Raw genomic sequence first — 7,530 nt, 5'->3', positions numbered from 1 at the left:
GTGTATTTGAGTATTTTGGGTATCTGCCCTGTCAAATTAAAACTGTGTATCTCCAAAATTTAAGCTTGTCATATAATATAAAACAGCCTTCTTTTAACTTGTTATAAGCTTTTGATGATGCGTCTTTGGTCAATTTGATGGAAATCTTTAACCTAAGACGTAGGAGGGTTTTCTCAACTCTTAAATTTAGCATTTGAAATCTAAAACTTTGACCCAAATTTGAAATTACACTGTACAGTGGTTAACTATGCAATAACATGTCAATACGAGAAGATGAGTAAAAAACTTAACTGACGATGATTTAGCTTTTTTATTAACTTTAAAAAATATATACCTGCATTTATATGCAGCTATTTAAGAGATTTGCTGCGTACCCTAGATATATTGGCCACTAAAGCAAAGTCTGACTGATAGCCAATGGGTTCTGAGGTTATAGATGATGTAACTGCTAAAAAATGTTCTGAAGTATGGCAATGATCAAACAAGCATGTTGGCTAGCGGGGATTTGGAACCTCAGACTGTTTGGTTGGTAGGCAGCTGATCTAACCACCGGACAAAGTGGGCACTGCCAGGTGCTCTTGAGCAAGGCACCTTACCCTTCCAACTGCTGAGGGCACTGGTGCAGCACAGGCAGCCCACTCACTCTGACATCTCTCCATATGTGCATGAATTGGTCCTGAGCATGTGTGTGTATTTCAGGCCTGTGTGTAGTTATTACTAACAAAACAGAGTGTAAATTGTAATTTCCTCATTGGGGATCAATAAACGGTATAAATTAAATTAATAAATTAAAGTGACAACCAAGAACAACCCAATGTGCAACGAATGAACGAAGTGTAGAGACAGCCTTGTTTTTCAATGGCACTGTCCATGTATGAGTGTTGGACTGTTCACACTTAACTAACTTTATGGGCCTGGTTTTTAACATTTGTAAAAGAGAAAAGTGTGGTACTGAGAGAAGTTAATTGAATTTCCTTGTCATTAAAACAACAGCCCTCTTTATTGGTGACATCCTCAACTCTAGCTTTCCCATACACATTCTGTAAATCAATATTTTGGCTGGAGTGATGGGTGATGAGATGACTGTGGCAGCAGCTGGATAGTGCAGGGGTATTATCTCTACTTGGGGACTGGGTGAAATGGGTTTGAATCCTAGCTGGAGCAAACCCTCAGTTAAGTGGGGTGGTTATGGAGGTGGAAAATGAGATATGTGATGTGCAAGAAGGATTTTTGCCTCGCGGGCAAACCGCTTTGAAGCTGCTTCAGGGAGATCCCTGTCCAGATGCTGCAACACGGTGCACATTGGCAATGTGCCTCTAGAGTCACGCTTGGTCTTAATTCTGACCACACCCAATGCGGCAGCCCCCCCTCATTCTTTTGGCACAACCATACCAATATCGTCCTGGTGACATTTGCTCACGTGTTGTGGCCAAAAGCAGGAGGAGACAGGAAAAACCATGGCTAAGGCTTTTAACATAACATGCATGACTAGCAGGCTAACAGCAAAAGTCAACAAAGTTGTAGATTATACGTTTTATCAAACATGTTACTGTCATTAACCTGTGTCACTGTCCTTGACTCTACAGCCAAGTCTAATTGTATGCATTACTAAACCCTACAGCCTCACAATCAAGAAAGATAATCCCTGACGATGCTCCAAGTTCCCGTAATAGACTAAGCTTTGGTTTCCATTCAGTTCAGGACGTTGAGACACATGTAACAATGGATTTTATTTCAGTAACCCATAGAATCTTCTTTGGCAAGATTTCTCCACTGACAAAGAACTGGAAAGGGCAAGAGACATTGAAGGATTCTGTAGTTTTGGAATCTGAACCTTCTACATTATTTCACTCTTCACTTTCAGGTCCTGTAGGCTTTTTTTTTAATGCCAGAATTTCATTTTCTGTATTGAAAACAAATTTGCAGTGAGAGTGACACACTCTTTATCTATTCCCTCATTGGTATTTCAGCTGATTAGGCAGGTGTGTTCTATAACCTGAAGAACTCGTCCTCGATAGATCTAACCTTGGGACGTTAATTATGGTCTATATAACACTTGAAGCAATGATCATAAACACAAATTGGTCCGTTTATTGATGAAGATCCAGACTGAAAAAAGAACATCAGCATAATCCCCTTGGATCTTTTGACCATATAATTTCCTACTTCGAGTCTTCTTCAACGTGAATCAATCCCATCGATGGTCGTTTTGATGCCCATGAGGGAACGGGGAGCTGACATCGATACTGCTTCATTCCCAGGAATTCAATACGTCAGCTGGACAACTACTTTTCTAAGAGATGATCCAGCCACGTCTGCCTCTGTTTGCCGTCTCTACATTGGGAGGCGTTTTCCATCATGCAGGATGTCATTATTATAATATATTATTATAGAAAATGGTTGTGAAGATAACACATCCAGCCCTGTAAATATATTATTAGTGACTGCTTGGGTGATGACCAACACTTCAGAATCTCATTTTTCAAAGACTGAAAACATCATTTGTGGAACTGAACCAGCCTTGCAGAGCATTGTTTTTAGTCAATTCTGTCAGATATGTAAAATTGTGTTTTGAGAGTGAGAGTAATTGTTGGTATTTGTGATTTGGTAATTTTCCTGTTACAACAACACTGTTGGGGGTGCAGGTTTAGAAACTTTGTAGAATGAGTAAAAATGTGACTCCGATTTTAAGTTTCTTCAGCTTCTTGGCACCGGTAGCGTGTACATTTCATGGTTACATTTGTGTTCACTGTAATAAATAAATGCCAAGTAAAGAACTTTAAATATTCTAATATGAAATAGTCTAAATAAATAACTGCTATTTGTAACTCTGAATAGCCAACCGCCATGGCAGATTAGATCCTTCCTACATAGAAGCGAGACACAAAATAACCCCAAATGATGTGGAGCATCATTAGGTGTCTTTTTGTAGTTGTAGTTTGTATTTCTTTGTGGACCTGCACTATGAGGGTGACACCTGCCTTGACATCATTGGACAGGTGGCCAGAGATGCAACACAATGAAAAAGTTTAGCCCCTTAAGGGCAGTACCTTAACTGCCATGGAACAGTCAATAGTAATGTTTGCCTTATTTCAAAATGTTTCAAAAGTATTGATTTAATGTGAGTCACTGAAACCAGGTGTATGAATGTTCTAATTAAAAGTCTTAGGCAGTGAAGTGACCTTCTTTCCGACCTCAACGGGCAGAAAAGGCTGTTACCCGGCTGGTTGGGATCTTTGATGAATCCCCCAGCCTCTCGCTATGTTTTTAGCTGGGACAGCTACAGCTTTACAGAAAGTGATTTGGTGCCTTTGTAGCCCTTCCAGAAGCTTAATAATCCAGCCTCAAAGACAGTGACTTTTCTGAGACTTTCCACAGTTTGCATGAATAATTCCAGAGCAACAAATCCATAACTGAACGGCTATTTAGTCAGCTTTCTTATTGGGGGGAAAAAAATTCTCCACTAGCTGCAGTTAGAATACAAGATGGCGGCTGACTGTATCGACCAATCACATGCAGTTTTGTCAGTTGTAAGAGCGTTTGGTCAGCCAGTGGAAAACCCTAGCGAGGTGGTCCCTGTGTGTGTATTGGAAAACGGACACAGACACAGAATGAAGGCTGAAATAAGGGTGACTGGGCCTACTGATGTCTGATAGCAGAAACAAAATACAGAAAGAAAACCTTTTTGGATAAAAGCGTATGGACTTTATTGGGGGGAGAAAAACTAAATAGTTTCCTATTATTGTTAGTTACAGAGTTTATTTTTGTTTCCTCCAATCGCCAAGACTTGGGAGGATAATTTTCAAAGGCCAAAAGTTTAGTTATTGTTCTGTGTTATTTTAAAACATTGCTGAGATTTAATTTCCGTTCATTCTTTTCTTTTGTCTTTTATAGTCATATAACACTTCACATCATCGCTGCAGCATGCATATCCTGCCCATATAGCCCAGGTTGTCTTCCATAACTTGATTGTGCATAACAGGGTTGAGGCTAATACAAGCATTGTTACACAAGAAGACCAGGCGAACCAAAGATGGAAACATATGGGTTAGACCAGGGATCTTCAATACGGGGTCCGGGACCTCTAGGGGGTCGTTACAGTCAATACATGGGCGCCTCCAAATTGTTAATTTTTGAAATAAAAAAAAAAAATTAAAGTCTTGAATGAATCCCAACATATTATTAGCAAATAAAAATCCCCACTGCTTACTGGCCTATAAGTAAGGTAGTATAAGTAAGATACAGTTAATCATTCACTGTGCCACATGTATGTTTAACAACAAAACATGTTTTTTTTAAATCATGGCAACAATTTTTATGGAAATAGCTCAGAATGCTTTGCAAAAAAAGATCTGTATAAAGGCTTTAGGCCGCCCTACATGTTATTGTAGGCCCAGTTTAATATGCAACTTATTTTATAAAATACATGCAGTTGGGGTCCCTGCTTTGTCTCTCTATTAGTTAAGGGGTCCTTGGCTTAAAAACATTGAAGACCCCTGGATTAGACCTCATTAATAACCCCCTAATGAAACAAGTTTTTCAAAAACGCTACACAGGCTGACATTAGATGAAGCAAAGTTATGTTTTGTGTATTCATTATGTGTAGTCGGAAGATTTTTTTTATTTTCTTCCATTCACTTCAATTAGAGTGTTCTTGGAGTCTAATGGCATTTAATGCTCAACTGTAGCGCTTCGTACTCCCACATACACAATACATAATCAACACAGTTCACATTAAAGTGATCGGTTCTTATAAAATAGGTTTTTACTCTATTTAATTTATCACTGTTTAGATCAGACCTTTAATTTCTACACACAACTAACATCACATGTACACCGTTGTGTCAAGTCTATTTTTGTTCATCATCTAGTATATCATTTTTCACTAATTGCGTGCTCTTAATTCATGCACTCTTAGGGTGAAAAAAAGCTATTTTTAAGCTAGTTTCTAAAGGTGTGAAGAACAAACTTCAGTTGAACATACTACTCTGATGTTAGCGCTTGTTGCATCTCTTTCATCTGGATGCTGTTTGAGAGCATCTGCAAAGCATCTCCTACCTTTTTCTCACATTCATCACCACCACTGTGTGTGAAATGAGATAGATATAAGCGGCCTGTGTGTAATCTTCATGTAAAAAGCAATCGCCTGCTTTCAAATGCAAAGTTTTTCTTGCTTTCAGGACAGCATCCACCCAGAAGAATTTCAGCGTTTCCAAATGCTGATACAAACACCTGAGATCCGTCTGGATTTGGGATTGCAGTCGGCTGAAATCACTCAATCTGTTATGAGCCGTCAGCTGGCATTGACTCCGGTGTTTAGTATTCCACAGCGTCCTCCTGTTTGACTCAGCCTGTCGGCCAGGCTTGGTTACAAACTCTCAGGGACCACAACAGCACTTTGACAATGACGTCTGCTCTGCGCTACCACAGCCAACATAAAGCAGAATCAGTCAGACTGCATCATTTAGTGTAACTGTTCTTTATCACTTTTCACGATTTATTTGCCTTCACTTTTTCAGAATGAGCTATTTTCCTGCTCTGAGTTTAAAAGCCAATTGAAGCTGTTTGTTTACACTGACTACACAACATATTGCTCTTATTGTTGAACCAAACTGATAAGTTATATCTAGGTAAAAACCATTGTTCTTGATGCATTTCCCTTACTAAAATTAAACTGAAATCACAAAGGAGGCGGGATGGAGAGAAGTAGCTGTGTGGCTTTGTGATGTGGAGTATGCAAAAGCACCTGCAACGTTTTGAAAATTCTGTGTGTTCTTATGCTTTTTATAGGGACATAAATCTTCCACGGTGTGACGACTCTTGCCAAAAAAAAATGTGACTCCTGAGGAGCCAGAGGCATGCAGAGACTCGACATGGAAGGATCCACAGGTACATTCAAATTACATTTCCGTGATCATGCAGGCTCTCAGCAGCATCCTGCTGAATGATAACTCCTTTTGTGAACAGGGGTTTCTACCAGCAATGGCGCATTAAATGTGAAAAACAAGAGTTCAGTTTGCAAAAACGCAACTTGGCTGCTGACCTCAGTGGCATTCAGTAGGCAATTTTAATTATAAAAATAAAAATCTCCCTTTTACTGTTATAACCTCATTTCTGTAATGGACTAATTAAATAGAGAAAGTTTAAGTGTAGTTGTAGATGCACTTTGTTATTGTAGTCCAGGACCTCCCTCATGGTATTAAATAGCTCAATGTTTAATTTCTAAATATTATCCTTTCATAACAGTTTCTAGTCAGCTAATCAAGAAGAAGTGGGTATGCAGTGGGTACTGAATGTTGTGCCTGAAGCTGGATACAAAGTGCTTTTTAAAAGCTCACAGATTTCTTTTGAAGAATCCTACAATGCAAACACATACTTGCTTGCTGCATATTTATTATCTCATAGTGCAAGATTAAAAAATAAACAACTATGTGGCCAGGTTGGTTCAGTTGGTAGAGCAGGCGCACATACTGTATACTTGGAGATTTATGCCAGGGTTCCAGTCCGACCTGCGACAATTTCCTGCATGTATTTCTCCCCCCCCCTTCTCACTTACCTGTCCTGTCCATTAAAGGCGGAAAAGCCCCAAAAAATGATCTTAAAAAAAACCTGACTATACTTAACAACCATGTATCATTTATTTCGGAGGATCACCAGATGAGGTAACGGCAAATGAGACAAATTCCAACAAGCAGTGCAAAACCAAAGGCCAACTACTAATCTAAGGGAATGCTATATAAACTGACGTCGCAACAAAGTTGGACATTAAAAGTAAACTAATGTGATTTGTGAGGCCAAGGAGAAACATACTTGGTCGTAATAAATAAGGCCCAGGCAATAAGTATAAAATAGAAAGACTTGTGCAGTCATGGGAATCATTTTGTCTTGGTATTAATTTTTTTTGCCTTCAGAAGCGCCTGCTCTAAGCGCCGCTTGCATCCATCTCTTCCAATTAGTCTAAGTCTTGCCGAAATATGACTTTCTGCAGCCTCCCGCTCTGTTACGATGGTTGATGTCAGGATTTGGTTTAAGCACAGATATTTTAATGAGCTAGTTTGTCATTAAATTAGCAGGCTAAAATGCATTGATCCATGTTATTTGCCATTCACTGCATGGCTGGCATTCTGGCAGTGAGTGTCCACAGGTCGATGGGGAAAGGTTACACAAAGACTTTGTGAATGGAGTATTTTAATCACTAGTTCAAACTTTATACATTGCTGTATAGGTCACATGTTGCCTTTAGTAACGCTCTTTGGAATCAGTTGCAACAACCAGTGATAAATAGACTAGCATTATTATCATGGTCTTAGCCTTACATTTTTTCATAGAGTTCAATAAAATAATTAAATGTCGAAACAAATGATGATTATTGTGCGTATTGTGACATACAGCAGCCTATTGATGAGATTCAACACAGTCAATTCATTAATGCTAGAACTGTACCAAATACCATTTTTTAAGCTTCAAGGCTTTGGTTCTTGCTGAATCAACAGCGAATATTTGCTGTTGATACAGTATGGGGGGGGGGGG

The 7,530-nt window shown here is 39.1% G+C and overlaps 1 long non-coding RNA gene across 2 annotated transcripts in view; it reads left to right on the top strand.

Moving 5' to 3' along the window:
• LOC116702145 (uncharacterized) overlaps positions 1-7,530 on the top strand; it is a 154,795-nt gene that overhangs the window by 59,953 nt on the left and 87,312 nt on the right. For both annotated transcript variants that reach the window (XR_004335078.1, XR_004335077.1), the window contains exon 2: positions 5,791-5,889. This is a non-coding gene — a long non-coding RNA (uncharacterized LOC116702145). The remainder of the gene's footprint in view (positions 1-5,790; positions 5,890-7,530) is intronic.

Source organism: Etheostoma spectabile, chromosome 14 (assembly GCF_008692095.1).
Source record: "Etheostoma spectabile isolate EspeVRDwgs_2016 chromosome 14, UIUC_Espe_1.0, whole genome shotgun sequence".
Taxonomy (NCBI): domain Eukaryota; kingdom Metazoa; phylum Chordata; class Actinopteri; order Perciformes; family Percidae; genus Etheostoma; species Etheostoma spectabile.
The sequence above is the reverse complement of the archived record's forward strand: the minus strand, read 5'-3'. Positions and strand labels throughout refer to the sequence as shown.